The 24,745-nt window shown below is 51.0% G+C and overlaps 1 non-coding gene across 1 annotated transcript; it reads left to right on the top strand.

Annotated features, from left to right (window-relative positions):
* Window positions 1-12,747: 12,747 nt before the first annotated feature.
* On the top strand, window positions 12,748-12,854 carry LOC118617968. Its single transcript, XR_004956920.1, has one exon. It is a non-coding gene; the product is annotated as a U6 spliceosomal RNA (small nuclear RNA).
* The last annotated feature ends 11,891 nt before the right edge of the window (window positions 12,855-24,745 follow it).

A 24,745-nucleotide genomic window follows, 5' to 3' on the forward strand; every position in this document is an offset into this window, starting at 1 on the left:
TCTCCTCTGCCTGCTCCCTGACTCGGATATTCTCAGACTCGAGTGCACCAAGACTCACCCAGGCCCTGGCTCAGCGGTCGGAGCGTCGGCCTGCGGACTGGAAAGTCCCGGGTTCGGTTCCCGCTAGGGGCACGTACAAAAGAAAAAGAAGAGAAAAAAAAAAACTCACCCAGGGTATGCCCTGGCCAGTGTGGTTCTTGGTTAGAGCTTCGGCCTATGCACCAAAGGGTTGTGGGTTCGATTCCCGGTGAAGGGCACATACCTGGGCTGCAGGTCCGAGCTCTAGCCCCTGTCAGGTTGTGTGTGGGAGGCACAATTGATGTCTCTCTCACATTGATGATTCTCCCTCTCTTTCTCTCTCTCTGTCTCTTCCCAACTCCCTCCTTCCCCTCCACTCCCTCTGAAAATCAATGGGAAAAATATCCTCAGTGAGGATTTTTTTTTAAGGTTTTTTTTTTAAATAAATTTTTGTCTTTATTGATTTGAGAGAGAGAGAGAGAGAGTGGAAGGGAAAGGGAAAGAGAGAAACATCGATTGGCTGCCTCCTGCATGCCCCCCACTGGGGATTTGGCCCACAACCTGGGCATGTGCCCTGACCAGGAATCAAACTGGCAACCTCTTGGTGCATGGGTCGACGCTCAACCCCTGAACCACACCGGCCGGGCCTCAGTGAGGATTTAAATAAAAGAATCACCTAGGGTGCTTGACAAAGACAGATTCCTCAGCTCCCTCAGACCTACATAATCTGACTCACTGCAGACAGACAGGGGCCCATTTCTCCACCTGCCTCACGGATGATTCTGGTGCAGGGCCTTGTTCAAGAGATAATTGCCTGAAGAGAGTTCTGCCCTAACTCCTCACTTGAAACCCTAGGCCCTTGACCAGCAGTCCCCCCACCCCCGAGAAGATCAGGCCCTGAGACATGTTCTGGTGGCTCACATTATATACATATATAAATTTTTCTTTATTAATTTTAGAGAGAGAGAGAGATAGAAACATCAATGAGAGAGAACATTGATTGGCTACCTCCCGCATGCCCCCCACTGGGGATCAGGCCCACAACCTGGGCATGTGCCCTGACTGGGAATCAAATCGGGACCTCTTGGTGCATGGTTCGACTCTCAACCACTGAGCCACACTGGCCTGGCCACATTATATATTTTTAATTGAATCAGTTGCAACTCTTTCTTTCTTCCTCCCTCCCTTCCTCCCTTTCCTTCCTTTCCTTCTTTCTATCTTTATTGTTAAAAGTATTACAGATGTCCCCCTTTTTTCCCCATTGACCCCCTCCTTCCCGCTCTCACCCCCTCCTGCCTTCCCCAGCCTAGTGTCCGTTGATTGGTTGTGCATCTATGTTCTTTGGTTTACCTCCTCCCTCCCCTCCCACCCCCATCCCTCTAGGTTTGTCAGTCTGTTCCACTTTACCACTGAGCAATGCCATGTAACCATCTAAGAGAAATCAGAAGATGAGGCAGCAGGAGTCCACATTCCCGTAAGTCGGGGACCCCTGAGACCCAGGAGAGCTACCCTGTGGCACTGAGTGCTCGGGAGGGATGGAGCGGAGGCCCCGGTGCCTCCTGTCCAGAGACTCCTGCCAGCCAGGCCCCGGGCTTCTGGAGCGTAGCTGGAGAGGAGCGCGCTGCCACGGGTTCCATTCCTTCTCCAGGCTGACCACTGCTGGCCGCTGACCCTGGCTGCGTGGGTGCCAGTGCCCTCCTGGCATCTCTACCTGACATCCATAAGCACCTGAGCTCCACCGATTGGGAATGCAGTTCCTCATCCTCTCTGCTCCTGCCACAAATCTCCCACTCCTGAATGGCACCCCTCCCCCAGTTGCTCAAGCCAAGAACCTGGGAGTCACTTGGCATCCTCACTGGCCCTCACTTCATTTTGTTAATCTGTTGCTAACTCTTGTTGATTTCATCTCCTGAGGATGCACTGAATTGACCAACCTCCTGCCTCTGCTGTCTCCTGCTTGTTCAGGCCACCGCCATCTCGGCTGGACAGCAGTAGTGGCCTCTGACGGGCTCTGGGCTTCCACCCCTGCCCTCCCCCCAAACCATTCTCCATACAGCACCCAGAAGTGCCTTTTCAGCCTGGCTGGTGTGGCTCGGCGGATTGAGCACTGTCCCATGGACTGAGAGGTCCTGGTTTGATTTCCGGTCAGGGGACATGCCTGGGTTGCAGGCTCGATCCCCAGTAGGGGGCGTGCAGGAGGCAGCCGATCAATGTATCTCTCTCACATTAATGTTTCTATCTCTCTCCCATCCTCTCTCTCCAAAAAATCTATAAAAACATATTTTTAAATGCAGGTATTATCATGTTGTTCCCTGTTTAAGCCCTCAGTAACTCTCCGTCACTCTAGGTGTCAAGTCCACACCCCTGAACATGTCCCAGAGACCTTCTGTGACCTGTGTCTGCTATGCCTCCAGCCCCTCCCAGCCCCACGCTCCATGACAGCCTCCGCAGCTCTCAGGACACTGGGCTCTGACCCCCGGGCCTGCGTCCAACACATTCCTTCCTGGGAGACGCTCGCTTCCCCTCCACCTGGCTAATTCCTGCCCGTCCTTCAGGCGTGGCTGTGGCCACGAGGCGAGGTCCTGGGACTCTCCCTGGCGCTCCTCCTAGGTCCCCCCAAAAGGGCCAGGAGACCCAGTTAGATTCGAATTTCAGATAACAGGGAAGAATTTTTCACACACTGTCCTCGTGCGATAGGTCTATTCGCCACATCGCTGTGGCAGTGCCCACCTTCCCCGTGTGGTCCGCATGCCATCGTTTCCCACCTGTTTGCCTGCTGAGACCCCGAGTTCCAGGAGGCTGGGGCCCCTCCAGTCAGGTTCCACTGCATCTCAGGGCCTCGCCTTCCCCCGGGTTATAAACGAGGGTTGTTTCAGATGCTGATACAGTCTTTGAAGAAACGAGGGTTGTTTCAGATGCTGATACAGTCTTTGAAGAAACGAGGGTTGTTTCAGATGCTGATACAGTCTTTGAAGAAACGCAGAAAGGCAACGTGCCAGGAGGGGCTGCCGACTCCGAGGAAGGACAGACCTCGAAGTCCGAGTGGCCTCCCTCCACCAGGCCGCCTCCCTACCTCCTGGGGCACAGGGGCACCGGCGGGAGGCAGAGGCTCGTTGAGGATGAACAGCCTCCCAGAGGGCACGCCTCCGGCCGCCGGACCGGGCTCCCGAGAAGCCCGTGGGAAGGTGAAGCCCAAGGAGGGCTCCACTCCTAGACTCCAGGCGGAGCACTGAGGGGCTGAGCTAAACACATTCGGGGGACCCAGCCTTTTTCTCAGGCAGGTCTCGTTAGCACAGCTGCTGACGGCGGGAGTCTGGTCCCGGGAATTCCCGCAGGCCCTTGGAGTCTTCTCTGCAGCAGTGGCCCGGAGCCCTCGCCAGCCCGGGTGTGCAGGAGCGAGCCACGCGCCGTGGGCACCGCTGACCGTGGTCTAACACACTTGTCTGACCATCTCTGCCTCTTCTCCCAGCCTCAGGACTGCTCTTCAAGCCCGAGTCTTCCTGAGCGCTCCAGGCACTGATCAGAGCTGCTCAGGCTGCGCCTCTGTCCATCCGAAGTAAGGAGACGACGAGCAGCCCAGCTGTCCGTGGAGGAAAGACTGTGGCCGAGTACCACCCCCGACCTTCGGGAGCTGCAAGGCTGCGAGGCCTCCTGCTGGCACAGTCACGGCAGCCTCCACTGACTACAGTTGGAAACGGATGCCCAGGAGAGAAAGGGACAGAGTGGTCAGTGGCAGAGCTGGACCACTCCCCTCCCCCCACGGCCCAGCCTGCAGGACGAGCCTGCGGGCACTTCTGGGTGTGCACTGAGGGTTCCCTGCTCCCCTCAGGATCTCAGCTTCCTTCCGGGAAGGCAGGGCCTCAGCTACCGCACTGTGATCTCAGGGCGGATTTCCAAGGAGATTGTAGAATTGGGGGAGACTCACCCTCCTAAGCCCTGAGGAGGGTGCCCTGGATACTGCCCACACGTGGAAGCTTGGAGGACACAACCAGGGGTCTCTGTGCCAGGCAGCCATGTGAGGGCTGAGGGCAACAGGAGGAGGGAAGTCTGGCGTGGGGTCCAAATAGCCCCCTCTGGCCACGAAAGCACTGTGGTTATAACAGCTCAGTCCAGGCCTATGAGGGTTTGCCAGAGTTCCTACAGGTGTTTACCCAAGAATGGCAGTCTAGGGGCTCCTTCCCGAAGTCCCAGCTCCCCGCATCAGCCCCTGTCCCTCCAGTCGGAGAAGCACAGCCTGGGATGCAGCCTGCAAATGTGGAATGCACAGGCTGGCCCACCCTCCTGTCGGGAATCTCAACTCGGAGCCAGGCGCTGGCTTGCTTGGTATATTTAGAAAAGTCAGGCTCCGGTTGCTCCCTGTTCCCTGCAAAGTGTGAACTGCACCCATCATGTGGAAATGTGATTCACTCCTCAACAAGCAGGCTGAGCGCTTCCCACCGCCTCCCAGCAACCCTCCCTCCCGCCCCACTCAGCCCTCCTGTGCCCACGTCCTCCTGCAGGAGCTGAGGGAGAGCAAAGTAGAAGGCCCCTCTGGGGGTCAAAGGCACAGTGTCTCTTTTGCATCTTTTGGTAGCAATGCGTTGGTCTTACTCAGCCTGTTTCCCTTCTGGAACTCTAGATGCTTGCTTGCCCCTTCACAGCCTCTCAGCCCTCAGGTAGGTCCCAAGCTCCTCCACCCCTGCTCCTCTCGCGGTCTTGAGGAGCGCGGTCTGGTGGCGAGACCCTCAGCAAAACCAGTGCAATAAAGCCGAGGCTGCACCCCAGCCCCTGTGGGCTGCACATGGATTTTTTTTTTTTTTCCTTTTCTAAAATGATATTCTAACTGGTTTTGGTTACCAACATTTTTAAATTAAGAGAGTTCGCATTTTAAAAAAATTAATGTCCTGCTCCTCTTAAAAGAAGACCTGGAGCTCTGGCAACTCTGGGCCCCAGTCCTGCAGGGCCCATGGCGGGGGCGGGTTCCCCATGAGGCTGTGCGTTCACTTCTGTTCCCCGCCTGGGCACAGGAAGGTTTGGGATCTATAACCAGCCCCACACGTCTAGCGTCTCCTGTTATAGCAGCTCTATACCTACATGTACCTATACAGCAGGTACAAAGCAGGTGTACAGGCCCTGCCGCACGAACACTAGGAGATGTGATCTCTCCCCCTCCTCCTTTAATTTCTCTGCCTCCCTCAGTCTCCCAGCGCATCTCCTTTTCCTCGGCACCCCTCTCTCTTGCCCTGTCTTGTTGGCTTGTGAGGTTCTATTTTAGCCCAGCACCAACCTCCCCAACCCCTGCCTGGCTCCTTGGAAACGTTTTTGGCACCACGGAGCCTGGAGTCAGCCTGGGTCCTGCTTCGCTTTCTGCCGTGGCCGCGTCCCTGCGCCCTGTAGAACACCAAGTGTGCAGGGCTGCCCTGGGGGTTAAAGGAGCTGGTGCCAGCTCACTAAATGGTCGAAGGGATCTGAGTTTGTTTCAGGGAGAGTGGAGCAGAGGCCACGGCCACCTCTCCAGGCGCTGCGGAACCTCCCCCACTTCCCCACCTCGTGCACGGCTGCTCCACAGAGGGCCCAGAGCTGGCCGTACCTCTGGCCCTTGAGGGCAAGAACTCCTTTAAATGACCAGTCTTAAAAGGCACTGGTCAGTCCAGGCTGGGCTCCACCCTAGTCAGTAGGACAAGCCAGGACCTCCGGCCACCTGTTCCCTCCTTCCCACAAACTGTCAGTTCCCGCACCTGCCCCAACACAGGGCCACGGGCACATCCTCCTGGGTCTCGAGCGGGAGGCCAGGCATGGGTCTGAAGGAACGCAGCACAGAGGCCTGAGCCGGGCCCAGGGCAAGGTCACCGCCTCCCCCCATGGAAGGCGTCAGCAGGTGGGAGTGCGAGGCTGTGCAAAGCCCCGGCACGAGCCCTGCTGTAGCCTCTCCCCCACCTCAGCTCCTGATGCTCTGCTCTCCATTTCAAGTCCCTCAGGGGCGCCATCGACCTGCAGGACTCCTCACCGTGACCACAGGTCCTGCTCACTCTCCAAGCCAGGCTCTTCCTGGTGGGCTGGGCAGACGCTGGAGGGGACAGCCAGTCTGGGACCTAGTTCCCTGGGCCAGCTGATTGCCACCTGGGAAAAGGGGGTAGCCTTACCCTTTCTTGCTGTGGATGAGGCCTGGGGGGGGGGGGGCAGGGGGAGAAAGGACAATCGCTCACAGTGACCCAAGCCAGTGGTTCTCCAGAAGAGAGCTGGCCACCTTGCAGGCTAAATTCAAGCAACGCGGGGGCCCTGCTTCCCTGGAGGCTCCAGAGGAGAATCCGTGCTCACCTCTTCCAGCTTCTGATGGCTCCGGGTCTCCCTGGTTTATGGCAGATGGCTCTGACCTCTGCCTCCGTCTTCCCAGGGCCTTCTCCCCGGGTCTCTGCACCTCAGACCCCCTTTCCTTTCTCCCGCATGAACACCAGGCCTTGGGTTTAGAGCCCGCCCTAAATCCCAAATGGCCTCATCTCAGGATGAGGTCATAATCTCATTTCAAGTGTTAAAATGAGATCTTAATCCTTAATTATGTCTGCAGACCTTGTTTCCAAATAAGGCCACATTCACAGGGACCAGGGGTCAGGCCTTGGACCTATCTGTTTGGGGGACCCCATTTAGTCCACTACACTCAGTTTCCTCCTCTGTAAAATGGGGCAACACCGCTGCGGGGATGGCCCAGGTCACGCCTCACACAGCCCGTGGAGCTGTGCCGTGCGTGGGAAGTGCTTAGCGGCTGTCGTCATTCCTCATCCTTCAGATGCCACTTGCCACTCGAGGAAACTTGCTCTGAACTGTGTCCCAGCCCCTTCCCCTCACCCCAACAAAAGCCGCTGCCAGCACCTCTGCCCCCTCGGCCCCTCTACACCTCTCCGGCTTTTCCCAGGGCCCGTGGCGAGCCGGAGGAGCTGGTTCCCTCTGCCAGCCTGTTGGTTCCTTTAGATTAAAAAACTACATCTTATTCATCTCTTTACAAAACAAATAACTATTTTTGAGTCATATGAAAATATCTTAGTCAGAGCAAGAATATGCGTATGCGGACATCAGAGAGCAAACTGAGTCCATCTTGAAGAAGCCCAAACGTCTCAGGGTTTTCTCCTGACCACTTGGCTGGACCCTTCACCCTGCGCGTCCAGCCTGGGTGCAGAGCCTGCCATGTGGGTCGGGCACAGACACCTGTTGATACACTAAAGGAGGAAGGCAACCTGAAGGTCAGCTCGGGAATAAAGGAGCAGCTGAATGTACTGCCCAAGGACCCCTCGCTTGGGGGGGACTCGGTGGGTCTGGGGGGGCGGGAGCATGGAAGGAAGGCCCTGGGGCAGGTGAGTGTCAGCAGTTGAACGTGATGGAGGTACCTGGCCTCAGGTAGATTCTCAGCAGGGACCCATGACATACCCTGAAGGGCTAAGCAGACTGAAGAGACCTGCAGTGACCGCTGGCCTGGCCACACCAAAAGGACATCAGTCACCTTTGTTTTTGTGGCCTGTTTACTATTTATGGCTAATCACCATGTAGCATAATAGCAGTATGTATATAATTATGTGACAAATTAGTTTTGTTAATAGTGTCATTTAATTATACTGCTGAACTGTTTGTTCATCTCCACTACCCAAAAACAAAAACAAAGAAGTTGTTAAAGGCCCATTGCTCACCTCTGCTTTTGCAGTTGGAGCAGGGAGGTGGGAACCTGGCCCAGCTTCCGCAACAAAAGGGCCTCCTGGCAGGGCTGCCGGGCGCTGCGGGGACCACCTGCCCTGCGCTGAGCCCTCGCTGTGCGGCCGCGGGCCTCGGAGGCTCTCATGCTCTCCCGGCGCAGCGACCCTGCTAATGCCCGTGTAACTCACGCTGCGCGGGGGCGGGGAGGCTCTTAAAGTCTCATGTGGGGTCAGTTTCCTCTACTGACCTGGGCTGGGGAGGGAGGTCACCTGGCTCCAAACATGGGGTATGGCTGGGATGACCTCAGAGCCCCCGCTGGGTGCCTGAGTTCACTCCAAGGGGGTCCATCCTGCCCCCACTACGGCTGGCTCTGGACCGCGGCTTCACCCCGCTTCCTCACATCACGCCCTCCTGTTCCTCCGCTGTCTCCCCTGCCCCGTGTCTACAGAGGGGGGCACCACAGGAATGGTGACAGACTTCTCGGCTTCCAGGCAGGAAGCCACAGAGAAAACCAGGATGCGCAGCAAAGCCGTGACCCCGGCATTTCCAGGAGACGATCCCCACCGTGGGTCAGCCGACCCTGTCGGTCCATCCCCTCGGTGGAAGGTCTTTCCCTCATCCAGCCTTATGCTATCTTCTCAGATGGCCCAACAGTTTCCTCGGCCTCCCTCCTCGGTGAGGTTAAACCACAGCCTCCAGCCTCTTGGAGGAAGTCCTCCGGGCACCCGGAGAGCTGATCCACTCTCCCCCGCGCCCCCACCCAGCCACGCGCACCATGGCCTCTCCAGACCACACACCCGAGTGCCTTCCACAACAGCAAGGCGAGTGCTGGGCACTCAGCACCGTGGCCACGTCCACCAAACAGTCCACATCTGGCCTCACTGCGGGAGGTGCCGGTGCCGCCATCACTGCTCACGGAGACGGAGCAGGAGGCTCTGGCCGGTTGGCAACTTGCCCAGGACACGCAGCGGGTAGGTTCAGAGCCCGGGTTTGAAACCAGGTGGTCGTGTTGTGGAGCCCATGCTCCTGGCCGCGGCCTTAGAGCGCCCCCTCCCGTCATTCACTCAGCAGGTCCTGACAAGCATCTCTGCGAGGCCAGACCCCTGCTGGGAGCTGCGGATGGACCCGCAGACAAGGCGGAGATGGGCAATGCCCTGTGGTGCTTACACCCAGGCCTGCTTGGCACCGGGTGCCAGCTTCTTTTTCCTGGGCTTCGGGAGGTCTGGCATGGGCTGAGGGCGGGGTGGGGTTCAGGGCATTGACTCCATTCCCAGCCAGAGGCACAATGTGCGGGATAATGAGCACACCACAGAGCAGGCTTTGGGCAAACTGCTGGTGTGGGGCCTCAGGCCTCCCTGGGAAGTCTCCATGCCCTAAGCTTGCAGATCAGCTTAGCCTTCCTCCAGCTCGGTTGGCCCTCCTGGCGGGCAACCTTCCCCCACATCCTTCCCTTTGGCTTCTTCAACCAGTCATTGTTCCAGCTAGAACACAGTCTGCAAAGCTCTGCCACCTGCTGCCATCCACCTGAGGGAACCCTCACTAATCAACCTGGCCGTGTCTGTGTGCTAGTGAAAAGCAGACAGAAATACTGGGGCTGGGGACGAACCCTGGCCCGGCAGCCCGACCCCCTCCCTACAAAGGGGCTGAGCGGCCTGAGGCGGGTGGGAGGGAATGCCACCTGAGAGCTGCCTGGCGCAGCCCAGGGGTCCCATGGGAAGGCAGGAGGCTCTCTCTGCTGAGCTAAGGGGTCTGCAGACTCAGCTCGGGCCACTCTGGGAGAGCCCCGCCCAGCCCTGGGAGGACTTAGCGTGGGAAAGGACTGCCCCTCCTTGAGCAGCGCCTGTGTATCAGGCCCCTGACACAGGCTGGGAGGAGAGAGGTCTTCACTTCAGATAAGGAAACTGAGTCTCAGAGAGGTTAAGTGATTTTGCTTCGGTCACACAGTGAGCAGATGATCGTTCTAACTGGTCCAACCCCAGACGCCCTTCCCGCAGCACCACAGAGCCTTCTTGAGGAGCCAGGACCCGAGGCCCCCACCCCTCAGAGAGAGGGAAACCATCTGCCTGGACGAGCTTCTGAGTGCCCTGGTCCCAGCACAGCCACATGCTAGCCACACCTCTGGCCCTTCCATCCTTTCCCCCAAAGATCCCAAAAGGTGGAAGGTCATGGCTTCTAGGGTGTCCAGGAGCCCACCGGAGCCGGCAGCTTCTCAAGTGTGACTAGGGCAGGGCATCAGCCTCACCAACACCAAGAGGGGATTTCAGGCGGGTGGGGGTGGGGGCGTTAGACCCCGGAGCCCGTGTTTCACAGCCAGACGTTTCTGAGGCTGAAGCATGAACTAGAGGACAGGCAGGGAAGCTGACCTAGACAGGAGACAACCCAGGGGGCAAAGCGCGTGACCCTGTGCGTGCATCTGAGGTGAAGGCCTTCCCTGGGTCCTGTCCCCTGCAGCTGCTCCTGTGGCTCTGTGGCCGGTGGAATGTCAGCTCTGAGGTGGCCGGCGTCCAGCCTCGTTCGCGCACCGTGTGTGGCCCTTGGGAGGCTCTCGTGGATATTTGTTGAATGTGTAACTCCGGTTGGAAAGCTGGGAGGAGTAAGCCCAGGTAGAGGAAAGAAACACAGAGAATGGACTTTGGCCTGTGGTCGGCAGGGCCTTTCCCCATCCAGGAATTGCTCAGCCCACGTAGGAATTTCACAGGCTGTGGAATCCTCCCGCTGTGGGGTCAGCTCGTCCACCCCGCCTGGTAGGACAGCGTGTCCCTGCATCATGCTCTCCTGGTGCTCTTCTCAGAGATCATAGACCGCGGCTCCTCACTGTCCTCACGGTGCTCCTGACGGCGCCGGACACTTCGCCGTCAGGGGCGCCCTCGAGTCAACGCCTCTTCACTGCCATCGTCATCCCCTATCCTCTCCTCTTGAACACCGACCAACAATATCAGAACCAGATTCTCCAAATATGAGAATCTGAAGCCTAAAATGTGAGTCCAAAAAAGGGGAGCACCTCTGACAGATACGGGGGTGGGAGCCCTCCCAGGGTACCCCTAAGAGCTTCAGGAAACCCAGTTTGAAAACCAATGATCAGGTCCAAATCTGACACTTTGGGGATGAGACAGTTCACAGCAGGGAAGCGATCTGCCCCCGCCAGGAGCACAACCCGAGCTTCTCCCCTTCTGGAGTTCACAGCCAACGTTGTTGGACCTCAGTGGAAATGATGACATTTGGGGAGCTCTGCAGTTGTAGTTGTTATTTTTATATATATATTTTAAATCCTTCCCCGAGGATACTTTTCTATTTACCGTAAGACAGAGTGGGAAGGAGAGGGAGAGGGAGAGAGAGAGAAACATTGATGTGAGAGAGACACATTGATTGGTTGCCTCCTGCAGGACCCTGACCAGGGCTCGGGACCAAACCGAAACGGAGTCACATGCCCTTGACTGGAATCCAACCTGCGACTCTTTGGTCCGAGGTCTGACGTTCTAACTGCTCAGCCAAACCAGCCAGAGCTGCAGTTGTACTTTTTAAAAAGTATGTTCCAGTATCATGTTTGAGCTATGTGTTTTGTGTTTTCTCCTCTATGACATCTGAGACGTCGACATGCCAAAAAACTCAACAAGAAATTGGCAGAGGAAGTTATACAAACATATTTCACTGATCTCCAAATCTTTGCACAAAAATGGTCATCACGTTTTCGCAAACATTCCCACATAGGGCTGCAGGGTTTGGCCATCTTAATTTGTGCTGTTTACTTATTTATTTCTTTTGGAGCGCGTTTTGAGTGCAAACCAGGTGATGGTAAGAGAGATCCAATTGGAATGATCAACCGTGGCGTCCTTTGCACTGGGTCTCATTCAACCTCTCAGCCCCAGGGACCTGGAGATTTTCGTGAACCCAATTTCCTTGGGGTTGTATAACCCTCTAATTGAAGTGTGGAGGACCCTGTTAGCAGCCAAGGCAGCCAGTACTCTGAGGGATTGCATTCCGAGGGGCCAGAGAGAAGGTTAGGCCCCTTGGATTTCCCACCAACAACACACTCTCTACCCTCATCCTCAACCTGCCCCACTGGCTCCCAGACCCAGAGCAGGGGAGTGTGAGGTGTCTCGGGCGCATGGGGTCAACAGGGGCTGGACTGTAACAGCACTGACGGGTCACCCACCTCCCAGGTGCTACCCTTAGAACATCAGTCGGTGTAGTTCTATGGTGGGTGCCAATTACTAAGCTTCTCACATGTTCCAGGCACTGTGCTAGTTCACCTAATCCTGGCAACCAGGAATGACGATCATTTTACTTCCATTTTGTAAATGAGAACACCGATTTTTCAGAAGCACTTGGTCTGGACCAACTATTATTTCATTTAATATTTGCATATATCAGTGATCTAATACCAATAATGGTTAACACATCCTGAGCGTTCACTATGTCCTAGAGCTTCACACGCATAAACTCTTCGAACCCTCACAAGAACCCTAAGGAACTGAGCATTCTTATCACCCCCACATTACATGTAAGAAAACTGGGGTGCGGGATGTTAAGAGTCTTGCCCAAGGTTACTCAGCCTCACCGTTGGTTCCCGGTGGGCTCAGTGCAGTTGAAGCATCGATGTGTTTCCCTACGATTGAGGGGAGACAATACAGAGAGAGGTTAAGGGCATGGACTTAAGAGTCAGACATATTTGGGTTCAAACTCCATTCTAACCCAGGTGGGCTGCGTGAACATGGGCAGGTGTGTTATCCACCTGACATCTGAGACTCCGCTGTGAACAAATCACCCAGCCTGTGGCTGCTTAAAGCAGCAAATGCCATCTCAGTGTCTGTGGGCCAGGGGCCTCAGCCTAGCTTCACAGGATGCTCTGGCTCAGGCTTGCCCGAAGCTGCTGTCACTTCAAGCCTCAACTGGGGAAGGGGCTGCTTCCAAGCTCCCTTGCAGGTCCCTCTCCACGGGTCTGCCTCTCTTCAAGACCTGGCAGCTGGCTTTCCTCAGGGTGATTGGTCCGAGAGGCAGTGAGAGGGCAGCCAAGAGGAAGCCACTGCCATTGTATAACCCAACCTCAGGATGTCTCAGAAGTGGCATTCTGCGTTCCCTTCAGCAGCACCTCCACTGCCGTTGGAACAACAGAGAGAAGATTAGCGTGGCCACTGTGCACGGATGACACACAAATTTGTGAAGCGTTCCATAAAAAGAAAGAAGTCACACTCCATTACCCCTGCCCTTTCCATCCACGGAAGTGAGGCAGAAAGCCCAGCCCACAACTGAATGGACAGGAGGAGAAGGGAGGGATTGGGCCACCAGGGGCTGCCGACCACAGCCAGTTGCATAAGCTCTCAGCCTAAATTCCCGCATCATAAAGTGGGAATTCGAATGGTACTGACCACCAAGAGGTCCTCTCAGGCCTCAGTGAGACAACGCACACACGTGAGATCAGTGCCCAGCTCAGTGTGCCATCTCACCAAGGTTGTAAGCTACTTGTGGGCAGGAACGCTGCCTCTGCCCCTCCATGCCTGCCTAGCTCAGTACCTGGCACTTCCCTCCACTCCACGGATGCCAGGCATTGCTGCCCTCGGAGAGCACGCCGTTCACACCACTGCCAGGACCTGTGGGAGGAACCTCCCCAGAAACGTCAGGAATGTCCTCTGTGAGCCAGCCAGGCAGGGGGGTCCAGAGTATCCTGGGGTCTGGCCCTGCTGACGCGCAGCCTACTCTACTCAGATATGGCCAAGCAATGAAGGTTACCACCGAGGGCTTGTCCTGCGTCTGAGTCCAGCCTTGCTCCTGTAAGCCCTGGTTGGGCGGATCCCCAAACACTGCCCAGACCGCTCCCAGGAGGGGCTGGCACAAGGGCAAGGACAAGTTCCAGAATGCTGGCCCACCCACATGTGGCGACAGTAACTATCTGTGGCTCCCTGAGGCTTGTCATCAAGGAACAACATGTTGCCCTCCAGGGTGCTTGGCGGTGGTGGCAGCTGCTCAGCATTGCCGCCCTAGAGCTCAGGAGAGGAGCAGAGGGATGGGGAGGGAGGGAGCCAAATCCTTGGCAAAGGACCACATACCCAGCCAGGCTGCAGATCAGGAAGAGAGACTGAGCACAGTAGAAAGCACTCAGCTGTTCAAAGCAGTGGGCTGTACTGGAAGGACACAGGCTGTCCAGTCATGGGTCTGATTCATGGCTCAATCTCTTATCTGCCGCGACTTTGCACAGGCTGCTTAACTGCTCTTCATCACCGGCGCCTCATCCACAGAATGACCTCTCATCAAGCGCCGAGGGCGTGAGGAACAGCAGTGCAGATGTGCCGGGAGCCTTCGTTCTCAGGGAGGGAGGGTGCCTAGAGAAAGAGAAGGATGGGAAGCTGAGCAGTCTGTTTCTGTTTGTAGACTTTATTGAAGTGCATACACAATAAACGAGTGCCTGCATCCTAAGTGCTCAGCAAGATGAAAATTTTTTTTGTTTTTTATCCTCACCTGTGGACACTTGCATTTATTTTGAGACAGAGCAGGAGGGAGAGAGGGAGTAAGAGAGAGAGAGAGAGACATCAACGTGAGAGAGACACATCGACTTGTTGCCACCCACACAACCCCAACTGGGGCTGGGGACAAACTGCCACCAAGGTACATACCCTTAGCGGGAACCGAACCCAGGCCTTTCTGGTCTGCAGGCCGGCGCTCTAACCGCTGAGCCAAACTGGCCAGGGCAGCAAGATGAAATTTCACAAAATGAATCCACATGTAACAAAACATGATCAACCCAGAAATTCACTTCCGTTCCCTCCCAGTTCCCTGTGTGGGGACTACTAACGCCTAAGGTCCCGTTTCCGTTTCTGTGCTTTATTTAAACGGGGTGAGTGGTGTGCCCTCTTTGGTGTCTGCCTGTTTTGGCTCAGCACAGTGTGGGTAGTTACCCACATTGGGCTCGTGATTGGACTTCGCTGGTTCTCATTGCTCTGTGTTTCATTGTGTAATTACACTCCAATTTATTTTTTCATGCTATTGTTGATGGAACTTTGGCTTGTCTTCAGTTTGGGGCTTTTAAAAAGAGTGGTGCTGCCTTGGCTGGTGTGGCTCAGTGGTTGAGTGTCATCCCATGCACCAGGAGGTCACTGGTTCAATTCCCAGTCAGGGCACGTGCCCAGGCTGCAGGTTTAGTCCCTGGTTGGGGTACATACAGGAGGCAACCGATCAATGTTTCAATGTTCCTGTCTCTCACATCAATGTTTCTCTCATCGATGTTTCTATCTCTCTCCTTCTCCCTTCTTCTTTCTGAAATCAATAAAAACATATTTTTAAAAATAATAAAAATAGCCCTGGCCAGTTTGCTAAGTGGTTAGAGCATAAGCCTACAGACTGGAGAGTCCCGGGTTCGGCTCCCGTTAAGGGCACGTACCTCGGTTGCAGTTTGTCCCCAGCCCCGGTTGGGGTCGTGTGGTGGCGAACAGTCAATGTGTCTCTTTTGCATCAATGTTTCTCTCTCTCTCTTCCCTCCTCTCGCCCTCCCACTCTATCTGAAGATAAATGCAAAAATGTCGGAGGAATTTCAAAATGGCAGCGGAGTGAATGGAAGCTACACAGACAGTCTCCCAGGACAAAACTGGAATTACAACTAAAATAAAGACAAATTGTCAGGAAAAAGCAACAGAAAAGCAGCTTGGAGGCCCATATAACCAGGGACACTGACTCAATCCTGGTAGGATGGTGGAGGCGCGAGAGGGGGGCTGGGATCCCACAGACAGCAGCGGCCTTAGCTGGGAGCGGCGCCCTCGGGTTACACTCCCAGGCGGCTCCACAGCGCAGAGCCGGGACAGAGGCTAAAACAGCCACAGCCACTCACCTTGAGCTCTGGCAGAGGGAGGGTGGATTGGACTGGAACTGTGTGGGGTCACTTGGGATTTAGAGGGGGCTTAGAGCTTTTGCTGAGTGGCAGCCACGCAGGACGGTGGCCATCTTGCTCCTTCCCAGGGCCCTGGGGAGAGACGGTAGCCCCTCCCTCGGAGATTCAACCCCACCCAGGTGGGCCATTAAAATGCAAATGGAGGCTCATTAACAACCAGCATCTGCCCCATCCTCAGGAAATCCCCTTACGCTGAGCACCTGAGGGAGTTTTTCATTCCACTGAGAACCCAATGCTCTTCAAGTAACCGCTACTGCTAGCCTCCAGGCAAAAAGCTAGAGAATAACTGTACCATTCCTGGGCTAGCAACTCTAACCAGGAAAGTAAGACTTGACAGTGGTGTTTAACGTGGGTCCTTTCTCACTCTTCCAAACCCAGGAGAGGGAGCCACAAACAGCAGAACACCAACACCCACAGGGAAAATTTGGCAGGCTCCAAAGCCCACTGTGATAGTCAAAATGGTGAAACACAGAAACAAAAGCCAAATGAAAGAACAAGAGACCTCTACCGAAGATGAGATAAATGTGTAGCAGTTAAACAAGTTAACAGAGCTAGAATTGACAGCCATGATCTTGACGAAGCTCAACAGCATGAGTAAGGACATAGAGATGTGGAAAATCAACTAATTGGAAATTAGAAACCACCAAGAAGAAATCAAGAATGACATATCAGAAATAAAGAACATATTGGAAGGTCTAAACAGCAGAGTAGAGGAAGCTGAGGACCGGATCAGTGAATTAGAAGACAGGGTAGAAAAAAAATCAACCAATCAGAAAACCAAAAGGAAAAAACAACTAAAAAACAGGAAGACAGCTTAAGAGAACTGTGGGACAACTGGAAACATAATAATATTCACATCATAGGAGTCCCTAAAGAAGAAGAAAATGAGCAAGGGTTAGAGAATATATTTGAAGAAATAGTGACAGAAAACTTCCCTAATTTGGTGAAGGAAGAAGGCATTCAATTCAAGAAGCACAGAGAGCCCCATGTAAGAAGAACCCAAACAGGCCCACATCAAGACACATAGTAATTAAAATGCCAAAAATTAAAGACAAAGAGAGAATCCTAAAAGCAGCAAGAGATAAGCAACAGGTTACCTACAAAGGAACCCCCATAAACAGTTGACTTCTCAAAAGAAACACTACAGGCCACAAGGGAGTGGCATGAAGTAATCAAGGTCATGAAAAACAAGGATCTGAATCCAAGACTACTCTATCCAGCAAGGCTATTATTCAAAATAGAAGGTCAAATAAAGAGCTTCCCAGAGGAAAAAAAAAAAAAAAAAAGGCCAAGGGAATACATTAGCACCAAACCAGCACTGCAAGAAATGTTAAAAGGACTGCTGTAATTAGTAGAAGAAATAGGAAGAAAAATATAACCACACTAAACAAAAATGGCAATAAATAAGTACATATCAATAATCACCTTAAATGTAAATGGACTGAATGCTCCAATAAAAAGACACAGAGTAGCTGATTGGATAAGAAAGCATGACTCATCTATATGTTGTTTCCAAGAGACCCACCTCACAACAAAAGACTCACATAGGTTGAAAGTGAAGGGATGGGAAAAAAATCTTCCAAGCAAACGGAAAGAAAAAAAAAGCTGGGGTAGCAATACTCATATCTGATAAAATAGATTTTAAAATGAAGGCCATAACTAGAGACAAAGAAGGCCACTACATAATATTGAAAGGATTCATCCAACAGGAAGATATAACCTTGAGAAACATATAAGCACTCAATATAGGAGCACCAAAATATATTAAAAATCTTCTGGAGGACTTCCAAGGAGAAATCGACAGCAATACAATCATAGCAGAGAACTTCAACACCCCGCTGACATCACTGGATAGATCTTCTAGACAAAAAACTAGCAAGGAAACAGAGATTCTAAATGAAGAACTAGACCAAATGGATTTAATAGATATCTACAGAGAATTACACCCCAAAACTACAGAATTCACATTCTTCTCAAGTGCACATGGGACATTCTCAAAGATAGACCACATGTTAGAACACAAACTAAATCTCTACAAGTGCAAGAAGATTGAAATTATATCAAGCATTTTCTCAGATCAAAATGACCCGCAACTAGAAATCAATTGCAACAAGAACATGCAAAGACATTTGAAAACATGGAGGCTAAATAGCATGTTATTAAACAATGAATGGGTTATCGAGAAGATCAAGGAAGAAATTAAAAACTTCCTGGAAACCAATGAAAATGAACACACAACAACACAGAACTGTGGGATGCAGCAAAAGCAGTTCTGAGAGGGAAGTTCATAGCACTACAGGCCTACCTCAATAAACAAGAAACATTTCTAATTGACTATCTAACCTCACAACTTAAAGAACTAGAAAGCAAACAAAAAGAAAACCCCAGAGCAAGTAGAAGGAAGGAAATAGTAAAGATCAGAGCAGAAATAAATGACATAGAGACCAAAAAAAAAAAAAAAAAATTCAAAGGATCAATGAAACAAAGACCCGGTTTTTCCAAAAGATAAACAAAAGATTGATGGACCCTTAGCTACACTCACCAAGAAACAAAGAGAGAGAACCCAAATACACAAAATCAGAAATGAAAGAGGAGAAGTAACAACTGACACCACAGAAATACAAAAGATCGTTAACAGCTACTGTGAACAATTATATGGCAACAAATTCAACAATCTAAGTGAAATGGACAAATTTCTAGAAACACACAGACTCCCATAACTGGACCTGGAAGAGATAGAAAACTTGAACAGACCAATAACAACTAAGGACATTGAAGAGGTAATCAAGACTCTCCCAGCAAACAAAAGCCCAGGCCCGGATGGCTTCACCGGGGAGTTTTACTGAACATTCAAAAAAGAACTAACACCCATTATCCTCAAACTATTTTTAAAAATTAGGAAGAATGAAGACTTCTAAACTTGTTTTATGAGGCTAGCATAATTCTAATTTCAAAACCAGAAAAAGACACTGCGAAGAAAGAAAAGTACAGGCCAATATCCCTGATGAACATAGACGCCAAAATCCTGAACAGAATACTAGCAAATCGGATCCAGTGATATATTAAAATAATTATTCACCATTCACCAGTGAGATTCATCCCAGGGATGCAAGGCTGGTACAATATTCGCAAATCAATAAATGTGATACACCACATAAACAAAATGAAGAATAAAAACCACATGATCATATCACTAGAAGCTGAAAAAGCATTCGACAAAATCCAGCATCCATTTCTGATAAAAACACTCAGCAATGTGGGAATAGAGGGATCATATCTTGACATAATAAAGGCCATATATGAAAGACCTACAACCATCATACTCAATGTGCAGAAACTAAAAGCATTTCCCTTAAGTACAGGAACAAGACAGGGATGTCCACTTTCGTCACTCTTTTTTTTTTTTTTTTTTATCCTCACCCAAGGACATTTTTCCATTTTTTGTTCAGATAGAGCGGGAGGGAGAGAGAGGAAGAGAGAGAGAGAAACATCGATGTGAAGGAACACATCGAGTGGCTGCCACCCGCACGACCAACCAGGGCCGGGGACAAACAGCAACCGAGGTACGTCCCCTTAGCGGGAACCGAACCCGGGTCTCTCTGTACCGCAGGCCGATGCTCCAACCACTGAGCCAAACCGGCCAGGGCTCGTCACTTTTATTTAACATTACTGGAAGTCTTAGCCACAGGATTCAGACATGAAGAAAAAATAAAAGGGATACAAATTGGAAAGGAGGAAGTGAAACTGTCATTATTTGCAGATGACATGATATTATACATAGAAAACCCTAAAAACTCCATCAAAAATCTACTAGATTAATAAATGAATTTCGCAAAATAGCAGGATACAAAATTAACATCAAGAAATCGACAGCATTCTTATACACCAATGATAAACTCACAGGAAGAGAAACTGAAAAAACAATCCCATTTACCATCACGGCAAAAAAATTAATATACCTAGGAATAAACTTAACCCAAGAAGTAAAGGACCTATTTGCAGAACACTACAGGACATTGAAAAAAGAAATAGAGGAAGATATAAAAAAGTGGAAGCACATACTTTGTTCATGGATTGAACGAATTAACATCATTCAAATATCCATATTACCCAAAGCAATCTATAGATTCAGTGCAATCCCCATCAAAATACCAATGACATATTTCACAGAACTAGAACAAATACTTCAAAAGTTCATATGGAACCAAAAAAGACCCCGAATAGCCAGAGCAATCTTGAAAAAGAAGGACAAAGTAGGTGGGATCACAATACCAGATATCAGGTTATACTACAAAGCAACTGTAATCAAAACAGCCTGGTACTGGCACAAGAACAGGCATATATACCAGTGGAACAGAATAGAGAACCCAGAAATGGACCCAACGCAATATGCTCAATTAATATTTGACAAAGGAGGCAAGGGCATACAATGGAGTAAAGACAGCCTCTTTAATAAATAGTGTTGGAAAAATTGGACAGCTACATGCAAAAAAATGAAACTACACCATCAACTTACACCATACACAAGAATAAACTCAAAATGGATAAAAGACTTAAATGTGACCCGTGAATCCATAAAAATCCCAGAAGAAAATGTAGGCAACAAAATTTCGGACGCCATACGCAGTAGAATTTTCACTGATACATCACCTAAGGCAACAGAAACAAAGGAAAAAATGGACACATGGGACTACATCAAACTAAAAAGCTTCTGCACAGCAAAAGAAACAACCATCACAATGGAAAGGCAACCCACTGTATGGGAGAACATCATTGCCAATGATACATCAGATAAGGGGTTAATTTCCAAAATATATAGAGTACTCATATAACTCAACAAAAGGAAGACAAAAAACTCAATTTAAAAATGGGCAGAGGAGCTGAAGAGACACCTCTCCAAACAGGACATACAAATGGCCAAGAGACATATGAAGAAATGCTCAACATCACTAATCATCAGAGAGATGCAAATTAAAACAAGGAGGTATTACCTCACACCTGTCACAATGGCCACCATCAACAAATCATCAAACAACAAGTGTTGGGGAGAGTGTGGAAAAAAGGAGACTCTAGTACACTGCTGGTGGGAATGCAGACTGCTGCAGCCACTATGGAAAACAATATGGTATTACCTCAAAAAATTAAAAATTGAACTTCCATTTGACCCAGTGATCCCACTTCTAGGAATATACCCTAAGAAGCCTGAAACACCAATCAGAAAGAATATGTGTACCCCCATGTTCATAGCAGCACTATTTACAATAGCTAAGATCTGGAAACAGCCCAAATGTCCATCAGTAGATGAATGGATAAAAAAGCTGTGGTACATATACACAATGGAGTACTATGCAGCTGTAATAAAGAAAAATGTCTTATTCTTTGAGATGACATAGAGGGACCTGGAAAGTATTATCCTAAGTGAAACAAGCCAAGCAGAAAAAGACAAATATCACATGATCTCACTTATTTGTAGAATATAATGAACATAACAGTCTGAGGAATAGGGTAGACCCAGAAACATGGAAGTAGGATACAGACTGATAACCCTCAGAAGACGGGATGGTGGGGGGAGGGAAGAGATACACCACAGAACTTATATGGACATGGACAACAAAGCCGGGGATGGGGTGGGGAATGGGGAGGAGGGTTTCAATGGGGTAAAAAAGAAGAAACATTTGTAACAAAAATAAAATTTTAAAAAATAAATAAAAGAAAAAAGAAAGCCCTCCCCTCCAAAAAAATGTCCTTGGGTGAGGATTAAAATAATAATAATAATAATAATGGCAACAACAACAACAACAAAAAATGGTGCTGTGAATATTCTCATAGATGTTTTTACTTAATGGATTTAGGATAGAATTGCTGGGTCAGAGGTCATCCAAACTTACAGCGTTAGTAGGTACTACCACACAGCTTCCAAAGTGTTTGTACTAATATACACACCACCAGCAGTGCACAGGGGTCTCCTCACTCTACACCCTTGTGCACACCTCTGCTTGCCACTTTTTTCATGTTAGTCATTCAAGCAGGTGGGTAGTGCCTGGTACTTTTCATTTGCATTCTCTGATGTGTAATGGAGAGGAGCACCTTGTCCTGTGTTTATTGGACATTTGGGTATGAATCTAATTGTCTCGTTTCTGTCCTTGATGGGGCTCCTCTAGAGAACTGAATCCATAGAATTGCCAATTAAGACAAAACATAGGACCATCTGTGACAGACCCTGCAGACTGACTCAAGCAGCTCCAGCCACACCTCACAGCTCCAGGCCCGCACCTGACCCGCCCTCTGCAGGCAGGGCTGCTGGAGGCTGGAAGGCTGCGCGAGGCCATGCACCTGCTTTGGCTGCCGCCACTGTTCTCCTGGCCAGCTCGGCACACAGAGCGTCGGTCCTCCTGGGGTGGTGGTAGCAGAGATCTCAGGCCCACGCTCTAGCTTTGTGGGTGTGGGGGGCAGACACAGGGCATCCATTCAGTCGAGGTGGAGCACATAGAACACTGCCTAGGTGAGGGGGCCCTAGAGCCTGCAGATGGGGCCAGTGGTTTCCAGACCCCAGATTCCTGTTGGTGGCAGAGATGGCAGAACCCACAGGCCAGCTCTACCATGTGGCGGAGGCATTCCCAGAAGTCCTGCCTATGATCGCTCTGCCAGCCCTCCTAGTGATGTCGTAAAGTCTTAAATCCCTGTATTAATTTCTCTTCTGCTGAAAAGAGATAGAAGGGCTGCTATTCCCACAATTAAACCCTGACATTGTGATATACTGATACTACCATTTTGTGGTATCATACATAATATACATACCAAAAACAGGGATGTGCACAATCCTAAAATAATAAGACAGTTTCTTAAATTTTATTAAATCAGTCCCATGAGAAGCTCATTTTCCATTTCTTGCCTTGATGGTGGAAGTTTCAGCATGGGACACTACACCCCTGGGAGGGTGGCTGAGACAAACTGTGGGTCCTAAAGGAAGAAGTGAGCTTGGAAGAGAGATTAAGAGGGAACACATTACAGAGTGGCCGTGCCCTGGCCGGTTTGGCTCAGCGGTTAGAGTGTTGGCCCATGGACCAGAGAGGCCCGGGTTTGGTTCCCGCTAAGGGCATGTACCTCGGTTGCAGTTTGTCCCCAGCCCCGGTTGGGGTCATGTGGGTGGCAGCCACTCAGTGTGTCTCTCTCACATCGATATTTCTCTCTTTCTCTTCCTCCCACTCTCCCTCCCACTCTATCTGAAGATAAATGCAAAAATGTCCTCGGGTGAGGATAAAAAAAAAAAGAGTGGCTGCTAAGTGGGCCATGAGGACGTTTCAAACTGCCACTTACCGACTGTTACACCATCGTGCCAGGAGTAATGTGACCCTCCTCCCAGGAGTGCACTGAGCTCATTCAAAATGCCACGAACAACATTATTTTATGGGTTCTCTCCCCCTGACCCAGAGACAGGAGTCAAGGAGAGTTCTGCTGTGGGGAGTGCTGGGCCAGATCACTGCAGTGGGGCCCCAGGAAATAACTTGAGTCATCATTAGTAATAGTTGAAGAATGATCTGCTATTTAAATGGTAATGACAGGATCCAGAGAAAACAACTCCTGAGAAGAGAGAGAGCAGCTGGAGTGAGGAGCCCTCCAGCAGGACCAGCGGGGAGCCTGGTGGGGAGGGGCTTGCTGGGGATTCGGGATCCCGAGGGTCTCTGCTCAGCTGCAAGGCCTCCGTGCGAGCCTGGCTGCACAGGACGCCTCCAGGCTGAACGTCGGGCACAGGCTCTGGGGACAGTGGCAGCAGTTGGTGCTGTGTGTGGGTGGGTTGGGCGGTGGGTAGGGACAGGGAGAGGGACGGATGACAATGGAACTCCAGAGACAGAAGCACCTGGGTCATCTTCTGGGCCAGCGGTTTGAAGTGATGCTTCTCTCCCTCTCTCCCTCTCTCTCCCCTTTTTAAACACTGTATAATGGAAATTTTCAAATAGACACAAAAGTACCCATCGTCAGCCAGTGACAATAATCATCGCCTCATCAGCCCAGCGATTTTTGAGCTGTTTTAGCCTCTGATTCTCTGCTCAAATAAACTTTACGTATGTGTAGCTGAATGAAATGATGACATACATTCCCCCCCCCCTTATTCCTTTATCCCGTTCAAGCAGCTGTTAGGAGAACAAGCAACACCTGGGAGAACTTACAGGGTTTTCAGGGGAGGTAAGAGAAGGGGAAGGATTTGCATGTATTTGCTACAGCTGCAAACAAAATACCACACACTGAGTGGCTTGGACAACAGAAACTTATTGCTTCCCAGTTCTGGGGGCTGGAAGTCAGATCCAGGTGTCAGCAGGGCTGGTTCCTCCCTGCGGCTGCGAGGGGGGCACCTGTCAGGCTCTCTTCTCCGCTTGTAGATGGCTGTCTTCTCTCTGTCTCTGCACATCCTCTTCCCTCTTTGCCTGTCTGTGTCCAAATTTCTGCTCCTTATCAGGACACCAGTCATTTGACTAGGGCTCCTCCTCCTTTTCACTTGATTATCTCTATAAAGAGCCTATCCTCTCAAAGAAGGTCGCACCTGTAGGTATGGGGTTAGAACTCCAACCTGTCTTTTGTGGGGACACAATTCAGTTCACAACAGGACTCACTGACATAGACTGAATGTAAAGAAATGCAAAAGGAAATTCCCCCCAGGCTAGAAAGGGTTTTCCCCATGAAGGGTGGGCTAGGAACATCCGTCAGCTCCCAGAGGCACCCATGTCCCGAGACTGGCACAGAGTCAGCAGAGACAGCTAGACCCACAGGCGCCTCTGGACAGAGATGTGGTTTGTTGGTGGGGACACCTGTGTCCTAGAAGTGAGACATTACCTGAAAAGGACACTCCAAGAATATTTGGGGTGAACATTTCATCCAGGTGCTAGGAGTCAGAAATTAATTTAGAAATTTAGAAAACTGAGAAACTGGTATTTTTTGTACCTCCTGAGTTTGTCAACTGAGAGTTGTATTTGCCCAACACAAAGCAGATAGAAGCAGGACTGTTCTAGGTGGAGCTCACCCCCGATCCTGGCTCCTCCAGTCCTTGCCACATCCCAGGCAATCCAAAGAGTTTTACGGTTTCAGGAAACTCAGTTTGAAAACACTTAGGGTTCAGCCCTGGCCAGTTTGGCTCAGCGGTTAGAGCATCGGTCCGCGGACCAGAGAGATCCTGGTTCGGTTCCTGCTAAGGACATG

Source organism: Molossus molossus, unplaced genomic scaffold (genome assembly GCF_014108415.1).
Source record: "Molossus molossus isolate mMolMol1 unplaced genomic scaffold, mMolMol1.p scaffold_m16_p_5, whole genome shotgun sequence".
In the NCBI taxonomy this organism is placed as follows: Eukaryota; Metazoa; Chordata; class Mammalia; order Chiroptera; family Molossidae; genus Molossus; species Molossus molossus.